Genomic DNA, 13,103 nt, shown 5'->3' on the forward strand with positions numbered 1-13,103 from the left:
GGCAGTCAATTTCAAGCAAACATTTGAAGTGTCACCAATACCTCACATTTGGGTCAACACTTTAGCAGCAGAGGAAATCTGGGATAGTGACATGTCACCAAATCTCATGTCAAGGCTCTTTTAAAAAAAAACAAGCTAAAATGGCATGCAGATAAAAGGGCCATAAGCTGTTTTTGTTTTGGTACAAACAGGATTTCTCGTTCCCTGGTGTAATAAAACTGGAGTTTCAGGGTTTTTCCATCTAAATATGCCTACACAGCAAAGTTTGCTTTGTCTAAGGAGATGCACGGTCCCACTGAAAGAATATCATTTTGAGTGCATAGAGGGCACAACAGAACACTCTTACCGACTTTGTGGAGCGCAGTCTTTACTGCTTATAGTCTGCATGTGAGCCCTTAATGGTTGCGACCATTTTTTCTACAATTTAAATCTGAGGACATGTAAAGATGCAGTTGCCACCTGCCAATCTGATACATTTCTGCAACTATGAGCCTGCTTTTCGAAATGTATGCCACTGACAGTCAAGCAACTGAACAATAAATCTTTGAAGGAGAGGTCGGTGATGATTATTGTACAGGTAGTCATTGATCTATGATTGGAATAATAAACGTAATAATTAATAAAGAGACGCCTAACCTGTTTTTATGACATATTTAGGACTACTGGTTTACCCATTGAGACATAGACATAGCTAAGTTCAAAATATATGTATCGTTTCATAATAACGGGACTGTAAATCCATCTGGATGAGAGCATAAATGAACCCTATCCAATTTATAGAATTGATAGAACCATTTTGTTTAAGCAATTTGCCACTTGACCGATGCATGGGACCTGACTGATTAATTGGGTCATGTCTAACTGCTTATAATTTGCTAAGTTACTTGTTTCATTATTTTTTATGTTTGGGTAAACTTGTATCCACATAATGGTATTAGATAATTTGCTGTTTTTTCAAGTTCTTATCTCTTTTTGTAACGGCTTTAATTAACTATTATAAATAAAGATTTTTTACTTACTTAAATGACGATTGTCAAACGGTGCCAAAGTTATTAGCAAACCAAATAATGGCTTGTCTATGGAAAAGCAATCCTAATTATAACTATTCTGCGACAACTGGTTAATATACACAGGTGTTTGTGTGTGTGTGTGCGTGCGCAGTGTGTCTGTATGCTTGATTGTGTCTGTGCGTGTGTGTATTTATATATTGATGCTCAAGTTTGGTTTGATGGTTTTAAATAGTTACATATTTCTGGACGGCTAGTCCTACTAAATAGAGCTCTCTGAGTGGCCACAGGAGGTTTTTTACACATTCACACTTGGTTCCTGTGTCCTGAAAATATTTTTTAAAAAGTAGCATAAGGGGGGAAGGTAAGAACAACCTGACCTCCTGTGGTTTTAGAGAAGGACTCAGAGGGACCACCCAAAGGACCAAAAATGTATTTCCTTTTTTCTATCTCCGAGGAATAAAAAATAATGACCCCTCACTGTCCCAAGATTTATGGGCCTTTAGTTTTTTTTATTTATTTAAAGATAAAGACTTCGGCTTTAGGGGCTTGTCTCTGAAAAAACATAAAAATTGGAGAACAACTGTCAGAAATATGGAGTACATGCTCTGAACGTGTTACCACTTCACAGAAACCATGGTGAGAAGGGATGTAGATCAGTGCAAGGCCAGCTGTAAACCTGCAATTTGGTGAGCAGCATTCTGGTTGGAGAAGCAAAAGAGATGCCATCAGCCACTGCAGCAAAGAGCAGACCATCCGCCAGTGTATAATTAAGGCTCAGAATTTAAATAAATGAGAACCTATTAGAAAGACAATGTGTATATATGTTTTAAATGATTTATAATTTGAAAAAAAACTATGGATTATAAAATGAACAATACTGCAAGTAGTTCTTGAGCTGCAGCTAAATGTGCACTGGTCGATGTAACTGCAGGAACCACTGTCATTTTATATTTCAAGTATATCTCTCTAGAAGACACAAACTCCATCACTCTGTACTATGTGCTCTGCGTGGCTGGAGACAGATGCACTACTACATCTTGGGGTAACATGACCTTTTTTTCCAAGACAGTGTCACTACTGACATATCTGCTAGAATAATAAACTGGCTTGTGGTGGCAGATGCAGTACTTGTATGGATTTGTACCAGTTTATTGGCCAAAGTCAAATGGGGAATAAATATTTGCTAGCCAACCCTCACTTATACAAATGTGTCTGGAGGTGCTTACTTTGAATTATCCATGCATGCAAAGCTTTGATTTTGGGTGCTAGCATGTAATGAGCCCTCATGCAAGATCAAATCTGTCCTGTAGGGGAGAAGCAGTCTAGCCTATTCCTATTCTTTCTCCTCCCCTCCAGAAATTACCTTCATCTGTAGTTTGTGACCATGCAGAGTAAAGGGTGCTATGGGAACTGTTGGACCTGGCCCTTTTTACAGGGTCATCCCCAAACCTTTTGCCACCTTCCTCCTATTTTTCCTGACCTGTTTTTGTTGGCTTTAGAACTCTGAGCACTTTACCACTGCTAACCAGTGCGAAAGTGCATATGCTCTCTGTGTTAATTGTACTGTTAATTGGTTTATCCATGAATGGCATATTTGATTTACTAGTAAGACCTTAGTAAAGTGCACTAGAGGTGCCCAGGGCCTGTACATCAATTGCTATTAGTGGGCCTGCAGCACTGGTTGTGCCACCCACACGAGTAGCCCTGTAATCATGTCTCAGACCTGCCGCTGCAGTGTCTGTGTATGCAGTTTTAAACTGTAAATTTGACTTGCCAAGTGTACCCACTTGCCAGGCCTAACCCTCCCCTTTTCCTACATGTAAGACACCCCTAAGGTAGACTCTAGGTAGCCCCAAGGGCAGGGTGCAGTGTATGGTTAAGGTAGGACATATACTATTGTGTTTTATATGTCCTGAAAGGATTCCCTGTCTGGGTTAGTTTGACAGTTGGGCTGTTTGCACCTCTCTCCAGACAGTGACCCAAAGAGGACTGGGGTGTAGCCTGCATATTCTGAGGAGCCATCTGTGCTGGAGGGAGGGGAGGAGTAGTCTCTTGTACCTGAAAGGGCTGTGCCTGTCCTCACACAATGCAGACTCCAACCCCCTGGTGTGTGTCTGAGGCCTTGCCTGGGCAAGGCAGGATTTCAGAGTCAAGTGAGAGTCTCCTTTGAAGTAAACCTTCTTCAAAGGCCAAAATGGGTTTAAGAAGAGGACCCAAAACCACAGACTTTAGACACGTCTTGTGGTAGACACTCTGGCCCGTATTTATACTTTTTTGAGCGCCGCATTTGCGCCGCTTTTTGACGCAAAACGGCGCAAACCTACAAAATACAATGGTATTTTGCAAGTTTGCGCCGTTTTTGCGTCAAAAAACTACGCAAATGCGGCGCAAAAAAAGTATAAATACGGGCCTCTACCTCACAGACACTTCTGGACAAGAAACCTGCTGGTGAAGAATCCCTGAATCAGACCTGCCAAGAAGAACTGCCTGGCTGCCCAGAGGGACCCACTGGGACTGCTTTTCTGACAAGGACTGCTGCTTTGCTGTTGCCCTGCTGCCTTGCTGCTCCCTGGCTGTCATTATTAAATGATATCCCAACACCAAGCTTCTTTTGGTACAACCAACAATAATTATCAGCAATGTTTAGATAAACCTACACCCTACAAAGAAAAAAGTTCAACACAAATCTTTAGTGGAGGTAGTGCAAAACAACTCATTGACCCAACCTAATGAGTTGTGGTTGCTTCCAGGAGTCTAATTCAAAGTTGCTGGCACAAGCATAGAAAAACCCCTGGCAAGAAGTAGAGAACTCTGCGATTGGAATCCCTCTTATAGTTAAGAACAATTATATGGAAGTGAGGGATAACCACTGAACAATTTTGAGTTCTGCGCTGTGAATGGTACACTTAAAACTGATCAGTCTGCTTCATACACGAGCATTTTGAAAAATAAAGACTCAATATGGAAATATATTTGGATCACAGCTGCACATTTTTTTGAGGACCAACATTTTCCAACTTTTTCACACCAGCAACAGTGATCATGCAATGCAAAGATGCAAATTATTGGTTAATTCTTGTTTGATGGACCCCATACAGCAACTAAGTAATCAAATGGAAATAACAATTATCAGTAAAATTAGATGCCCATTAGAGCCTCAGGAGGAAGACATCGCCAAAATGAAAAGCTCACTAGACAATCTGAACAAGGAAAATGGAGTCTCAATAGCACTTGAACTATTACGATAAATGCAATATTAGAAAGGTACCAAACTACTGGGACGCCCTTTGATGAATCCAGGCTGGAAGCCACGTTCTCCAACAATGATGATAAGGAGATCATTCGATTAAAAAGAAAAGTGAACATCGGGACCAGGATCATTGCAAGAGACAGATCTAATTAATCAATGCAGGCAGAATTAAGGTTAGCGTAGTGAAAAGATAGAAAGAAGAGTTGGAAATTTGACGAGCTCCATGAAAAAAAAACAGTTGATAAAATAATATAAAGCAGACAAATCCCACATACTTCTGGGTGCTGGCTTATGGAATAATGAACCCTAAGAATCAACAATAGTTTAGTAATATCTCGGCAGCAACTTAGTCTACCTAAATTGCAAAATTATATGAGGCAAACCAGCCTGTGGAACCATCAGGTCTTTCTAATCTCTCTGGGTAGTTAAGTGCCCCGGTTCTTGATTCTCAAATACCAACATCTGAAGAAGTACATAACAGCATTTGGTCCACGTGGTCGGCAGGAGCTCTAGCACCAAATAGCCTTCTAGCTAGCAGGTTCAAAGCAGCAAGCAAACAAGGGCTGAAATGATTTACTTGTTGTTTTTGTAATGTTGATGTGCAATAGCCTTTCAAACAGCTGGCAGGGTTTGGCCCTGGTCCTTATACATAAAAAGGAATCTTGTGACAACCCTGCCAACCACGTTCTAACAGCACTGTTGGATGTAGGCTGTGAGGCATATGCCCAGATCCTACTTCAAAAGTTGGAATAACGGGCATCGAAAAGAAAAAATAATCTCCCTGAACCAGATAGGTTTCCATGGTGGATGAAGGATGGAAGACAACCTTATGGCCTTGGCATGGCTTTTATACATGACAAAGAAGAAGTTCACTGCCTCTATTGATTTCACAACAGCTTTTGATTATGTGAAGAAAGGGGGCCGTGGCTCAAACTAAGTAAGTGTACAGATCCTTGATTCTTTAATAAATGCTATTATTAGTCTCTGTGCCAAAATATGGATAAGAATGCGGATCAGAACATTTTGGGTAACACAAACAAAATCTTGATTCCAACGGGGGTTAAACAAGGGGGCATCCTGTCTTCTTTCCGCTTCAATCTGTACCTTGCAGATATTAATAACCATCTAGCAAGTGTGAGGATGTTTCACCAACAATTACCATGGGCTAATATACACCTTCTTCAGTATGCTGAGGATACAGTTAACTTTGATGACACACAAGTTAGCTTACAGGATTCTTTGAAAGCCCTGAATGCATATCATCATATGAACAACATTGAAAAACTCAAATGTTATTAATCAATAGGAGGAAAATCAGAAAGGGGCCATATTATTTGGGCATCAAAACAATTAGAAATAGCATCAACCATCAAGTATCTGGGTGTAAATTTCAGTGGCCTTGGCAACCACATTGATCATCTGATCGACCAGAAACAAGCTGGCTCTGCAGTCACGTTTTTCAAATTGATCCGCAGATTGAATGAGCCACTGGTTTCATTCAAGATTAATGCAAACCTTAATGAACCAGGCTTTCATTTTTAAAGATTATCTAGAGGTTTGGCTAAATCATGCCCAGAAATGGTGTTTCCATTCAGTCTTTTCACTGCCTAACCATTCATCATCAGAATGCCTGCCTGCGGCGGCTCCTCCATAAGGGTGGAGGAGCGTGTCCCCCTCCTGCTCCTCCGCCAGAAGCAGCAGCTGCAAATCTTTTCCCAAAAAACGATCCTAAACTGAGTTTATGATTGTTTTTTTGGGAAAAGGTGCGGGCCACGGGGGTGATGAGCAATGAGTGGAAGTGCACACCTCAGAGTGCATGTGTGTTTTGCCGGCCGTCTTGGGCCGGCCAAACATACATGCCCATTCGGCTCTCTCACAGTTGCCAGGCTGGAGAGAGCATGCACAGTTTCCCAGTGTGCCTGGGAGTGTCCTGACTGGGCGCTCCCAGCCAATCCTACTGCTGCTCTAAGGAATGGCGCAGGGCAGGCTGGGAGCCTATGCCTGACTGCAGCGAGATGGGAGGAGGCAGAGGAAATGAATTCTTCTTCCACCCGCGTGCATGCGCACCGCCCTGTCCCGCTCCTTTTAATCAGTACGAGCCGCAACTGATGCCTGCACTTGAAATTCAGTCTGTCTAGACACAATTTAATAATAAAAACTTGCTTTGTAGTTTTATTTCAAAAGTAAATGAATGCTGATATTGGTGTAATGAAACATCTGATTTGGCAGTCAATTTCAAGCAAACATTTGAAGTGTCACCAATACTTCACATTTGGGTCAACACTTTAGCAGCAGAGGAAATCTGGGATAGTGACATGTCACCATATCTCATGTCGGGGCTCTTTTCAAAACAAAACAAGCTAAAATGACATGTAGATACATGGACCATAAGCTGTTTTTGTTTTGGTACAAACAGGATTTCTCGTTCCCTGGTGTAATGAAACTGGAGTTTCAGGGTTTTTCCCTCTAAATATGCCTATAAAGCAAAGTTTACTATGTCTAAGGAGATGCATGATCCCACTGAAAGAATATCATTTTGGGTGCATAAAGGGCACAACAGAACACTCTTACCGACTTTGTGGAGCGCAGTCTTTACTGCTTATAGTCTGCATGTGAGCCCTTAATGGTTGCGACCATTTGTTCTACAATTTACATCTGAGGACATGTAAAGATAGAGTTGCCACCTGCCAATCTGGTAAATTTCTGCAACTGTGAGCCTGCTTTTCGAAATGTATGCCACTGACAGTCAAGCAACTGAACGATAAATCTTTGAAGGAGAGGTCGGTGATGATTATTGTACAGGTCGTCAGTGATCAATTATTGGAATAATAAACGTAACAATTAATAAAGAGACTCCTAACCTGTTTTATGACATATTTAGGAATGCTGGTTTACCCACTGAGACATAGACATAGCTAAGTTCAAAATATATGTATTGTTTCATAATAACGGGACTGTAAATCCATCTGGATGAGAGCATAAATTAACCCTATCCAATTTATAGATTTGATAGAACCATGCATTTTGTTTAAGCACTATGCCACTTGACCGATGCAGGGGACCTGAATGACTAAATGGGTCATGTCTAACTGCTTATAATTTGCTAAGTTACTTGTTTCATTATTTTTTATGGTTGTGTAAACTTGTATCCACATACTGGTATTAGATAATTAGCTGTTTTTAAAGGTCTTATCTCTTTTTGTAATGGCTTTAATTAACTATTATAAATATAGATTTTTTACTTACTTAAATGACGGTTGTCAAATGGTGCCAAAGTTACTAGCAAACCAAATAATGGCTTGTCTATGGAAAAGCAATCCTAACTTTAACTATTCTGTGATAACTGGTTAATATACACAGGTGTGTATGTGTGTTTGTGTGTGTGTGTGTGAATGCGTGGGGTGTGTGTATGCTTGATTGTGTCTGTGCGTGTGTGTATTTATATATTGATGCTCAAGTTTGGTTTGAAGGTTTTAACTAGTTACATATTTCTGGACGCCTAGTCCTACTAAATAGAGCTCTCTGAGTGGCCACATGAGGTTTTCTACACATTCACACTTGGTTCCTGTGTCAAGAAAATGTTTTTTAAAAAGTAGCATAAGGGGTGAAGGTAAGAACACCTTGACCTCCTGTGGTTTTAGGGATGGACTCAGAGGGAACACTCAAAGGACCAAAAATTAATTTCCTTTTTTCTATCTAAGAGGAATAAAATAATGACCCCTCACTGTCCCAAGGTCTATGGGCCTTTAGTTTTTTTTAATTTAAAGATAAAGACTCTAGGGGTTTGTCTCAGAAAAACAAAAATAATTTGGAGAACAACTGTCAGAAACATGGTGGACATGCTCTGAACGTGTTAACACTTCACAGAAACCATGGTGAGAAGGCATGTAGATCAGTGCAATGCCAGCTGTAAACCTGCAATTTGGTGAGCAGCATTCTGGTTGGAGAAGCAAAAGAGATGCCCTCAGCCACTGCAGCAAAGAGCAGACCATCCGCCAGTGTATAATTAAGGCTCAGAATGTAAATAATTGAGAATCTATTAGAAAGGCAATGTGTATATATTTTTTAAATGACTTATATTTGAAAAAAAAAACTATGGATTATAAAATTAACAATACTGCAAGCAGATCTTGAGCTGCAGCTAAATGTGCACTGGTCGATGTAACTGAAGGAACCACTGCCATTTTATATTTCAAGTATATCTCTCTAGAAGACACAAACTCCATCACTCTGTACTATGTGCTCTGCATGGCTGGAGACAGGTGCACTACTACATCTTGGGGTAACATTACCTTTTTTTCCAAGACAGTGTCACTACTGACATATCTGCTAGAATAATAAACTGGCTTGTGGTAGCAGATGCAGTACTTGTATGGATTTGTACCAGTTTATTGGCCAAAGTCAAAAGGGGAATAAATATTTGCTAGCCAACCCTCACTTATACAAATGTGTCTGGCGGTGCTCACTTGCATGCAAAGCTTTGATTTTGGGTGCCAGCATGTAATGAGCCCTCATGCAAGATCAAATCTGTCCTGTGTGGGAGAAACAGTCTAGCCTATTCCTATTCTTTCTCCTCCCCTCCAGAAATTACCTCCACCTGTCATTTGTGTCCATGCAGACTAAAGGGTGCTATGGGAACTGTTGGACCTGGCCCTTTTTACAGAGTCATCCCCAAACATTTTGCCTCCTTCCTCCTATTTTTCCTGACCTGTTTTTGTTGGCTTTAGAACTCTGAGCACTTTACCACTGATAACCAGTGCAAACGTGCATATGCTCTCTGTGATAATTGTACTGTTAATTGGTTTATCCATGAATGGCATATTTGATTTACTAGTAAGTTCCTAGTAAAGTGCACTAGAGGTGCCCAGGGCCTGCGCATCAATTGCTACTAGTGGGCCTGCAGCACTGGCTGTGCCACCCACATGAGTAGCCATGTAATCATGTCTCAGACCTGCCACTGCAGTGTCTGTGTGTGCAGTTTTCAACTGTAAATTTGGCTTGCCAAGTGTACCTACTTGCCAGGCCTAACCCTTCCCTTTTCCTACATGTAAGACACCCCTAAGGTAGGCTCTAGATAGCCCCATGGGCAGGGTGCAGTGTATGGTTAAGGTAGGACATATACTATTGTGTTTTATATGTCCTGACAGTGAAATACTGCCAAATTCGGTGTTCACTGTTGCAGGGCCTATCTCTCTCCTAGGTTAACCTGGGAACTGCCTTTAAACATGATTATAGCATAGATTCCCTTTGGGAGCACATAGACATGTTGAGTTTGGGACAATTTAAAAATACATCTTATAGTAAAGTTGGTTTTATGCCTGCCCTCACACAATGCACACTTCAACCCCCTGGTGTGTGTGTAAGGCCTTGCCTGGGCAAGGCAGGATTTCATAGTCAAGTGAGACTCTCCGTTGAAGTAAGCCTACTTCAAAGGCCAAAATGGGTATAAGAAGAGGACCCAAAACCACAGACTTTAGATACTTCTTAGGGTAGACACTCTACCTCACAGACACGTCTGGACGAGAAACTTGCTGGTGAAGAATCCCTGAACCAGGCCTGCCAAGAAGAATTGCCTGGCTGCCCAAAGGACTCACTGTGACTGCTTTTCTGACAAGGACTGCTGCCTTGCTATTGCCTCCTGTTCCCTGAAGTCTCAGGACCAAAAAGACTTCACTCCTGCAACTGGACTCCTAGTGCGGTGAAAATTCGACACACAGCCTGCTAAAAATGACGCACAGCCTGCCCCGTGGTGAGAAATTCACTACACGCTGAACCGAAATGACGCAGCCCGACTTTGCAAGGAAAAGATCAACACAGCACCTGCGTTGTGACCGGAACATTGATGCACGGGCCACCTGATTGACGCATAACCAACACGGGATGACGCAGCCCGACTTCCAGAGAGGAATCGACGCAGCACCTGCTGTGCAGGAGAAATTTCCACTAAATGTCCACAGGATCGATGCAGCACTTGTGACTTTGCTCCGCAAGCCCAGGATTCCACGCACAGTCCCCGGGGTGCCAGAAAACCCTGCAACCCAGAGAGGAACCAAATTTGCGCACCGGAAATCGATACAAAGCCGCCCCCTGCGTGGAAAATAACAACGCAATTCGGTGTGCGAAGGGGCGAAACTGACACACACCTCCCAGTTTTCCACGCATCACCTCCTCTGCAGTCCCTTGCAGAGATTTTGAATGCGAACCACGTTCTTTGTGCTTGTAAGAGCCCTTTATTGTTCTTATGAGACATTTATTTGTTTTGCAAAGAATTAAGACACTTTGGGGGTCATTCTGACCCTGGCGGTCATGGACCGCCAGGGCCAACGACCGCGGGAGCACCGCCAACAGGCTGGCGGTGCTCCCATGGGCATTCTGACCGCGGCGGTACAGCCGCGGTCAGAAACGGGAAATTGGCGGTGTCCCGCCGGTTTCCCGCTGCCCAAGGGAATCCTCCATGGCGGCGCTGCTTGGGATTCCGACCCCCTTACCGCCAGCCTGGTTCTGGCGGTTTTGACCGCCAGAACCTGGCTGGCGGTAACGGGTGTTGTGGGGCCCCTGGGGGCCCCTGCAGTGCCCATGCCAACGGCATAGGCACTGCAGGAGGGCCCTAACAGGGCCCCACCAATATTTTCAGTGTCTGCCAAGCAGACACTGAAAATCGCGACGGGTGCAACTGCACCCGTCGCACCCCTTCCACTCCGCCGGCTCCATTTGGAGCCGGCATCCTCATGGAAGGGGGTTTCCCGCTGGGCTGGCAGGCGGCCTTCTGGCGGTCGCCCGCCAGCCCAGCGGGAAACTCAGAATTACCGCGGCAGTCTTCTGACCGCGCAGCGGTATTCTGACGGCGGGACTTTGGCGGGCGGTCTCCGCCGCCCGCCAAAGTCAGAGTGACTGCCTTTATATCACTTTTTCAGTGATATCGCTGCATTTACTTATTGCATCTTTGATTGTTTTGACCTACATTTATCCAGATAAATATTATATTTTTTTTTAAACACTGTGTGGTGTATTTTTGAGGTGCTATATTGTGGTATTGTATGATTTATTGCAGAAATACTTTACACATTGCCTTCTAAGTTAAGCCTGACTGCTCAGTGCCAAGCTACCAGAGGGTGGGCACAGGATAATTTGGATTGTGTGTGAATTACCCTGACTGGAGTGAGGGTCCTTGCTTGGACAGGGGGTAACCTAACTGCCAACCAAAGACCCCATTTCTAACAGGAACAGAGTCGGCCTGGCAGCCACTTAGGAAGGAGTTCAACTAGGCACAGATGACTGACCAGTTCATATGTCTGAGGACATTTTAGGAAATATTGCTAAAAAAAGTAAATCGAGTATTATTTTGTGCAAGTAATGCTTTAAATATATTGTAAAGCAGGAAACAATAATAACACAAAGATAAACAATACATTAAATAAATTTAATCCAGTACATAAAATAGCACAAACAAATTAGTATAACTGATTGCCTCATTGTTATTGAGTCAGGTGGACACTCAGGTACTTAGAGATGCACAATTATGCACAAATACATAAAAGGAACTATTCAAAAAATGAAGCAAAGCAACAATACAAAGATTGTAAAATGCAAAAATTAAAAAGGAAGTAAACTAAGAAAAATGGAGAGTAACTGTTATGCAATATGATTAATATGAAAGAGTTGATGTATAGGGTACATTGTTCTCCGAATAAATCACTCAATGCCTTCACTCAGACTGAGATACCCATCAATGCAGAGATGCAGATAACAAAATAAACCTGCATAAATTAATTGCCTCATGCATATATTCACACACTCAAAGGTGAAAAATGACACTGAGAGGTGCACATATAAACATAGGGCCTGATTTAGGTATTGGCGGACAGATTACTCTGTGAAAATGGTGACAGATATCCTGTCTGCTGAATTCTAAATCTCATAGGAGATAATGGGATTTCGGTAGACAGGATATCCGTCACGATTGCGATGGAGTAATCCGTCTGCCAGTATCTAAATGAGGCCCATAGTTGCATTACTTCATTCATCAAATAACGCATAATTCCCATATTAAATAACTGACATATACAATAAGAGAAAATACAGAAAACTAAAATCCCATTAAGGTAGCTGGCTACATCTCATTGGAACAAAATATAGAACTTCATAAACACATGCTTAATATCACTTATCAGACATTTTTAGAGAACAGTAGCATAATAGTAAAAGAATAGCTTAAAAATACACATGGGTCTTCAAATGTCATTAATCTTGCATAAGTAGCACTGGTTTTGTTTGAGTTGTTAATTTTGGTGAACCAGCCAAAGCACTCTCTTCCACTGGGGTGGTGACAATGTTGGATAGGCATAAAATGAAAGATATGCACATGGACAAAGGTTGTGAATCAATATTAAATCCATGCTTATGCATTGAGAAGAAAATCCTGAAAACACATGAGGCAAGAGTGGACATTCATGAAACAAAGCCAGGGAGAGAGAAAGGACATAAAGTAATAATGGTAGGCAAAAACAAAAACACATTAGCAAAATGAGTCACCATTCATACTGATTCTACTGGTTTACGACTAATGGTTTGGGTATCCCATTTCAAGGCCAACAATGAAAGTTAAATTCTTGAATGGAATATGAATCACAACCCATAAACTAGTCATGAAAAACTAAACGAAAGAAGGTGACAAAGATAAAAACATAAGGTGAGGAGGTTGTCTCTAAGTAGAGACATTTTAGTTCAATTATCTATTGAGCAGTTTATAAAATGAGTGCTTGACAGCAATTTTGAAAGTTAGTCAGCAATAGGAGCTTACCCAAATGAGTAAAGCCAATGCCATTATTGAGGACAACTCATAC

Source organism: Pleurodeles waltl, chromosome 2_1 (assembly GCF_031143425.1).
Source record: "Pleurodeles waltl isolate 20211129_DDA chromosome 2_1, aPleWal1.hap1.20221129, whole genome shotgun sequence".
Lineage (NCBI taxonomy): Eukaryota > Metazoa > Chordata > Amphibia > Caudata > Salamandridae > Pleurodeles > Pleurodeles waltl.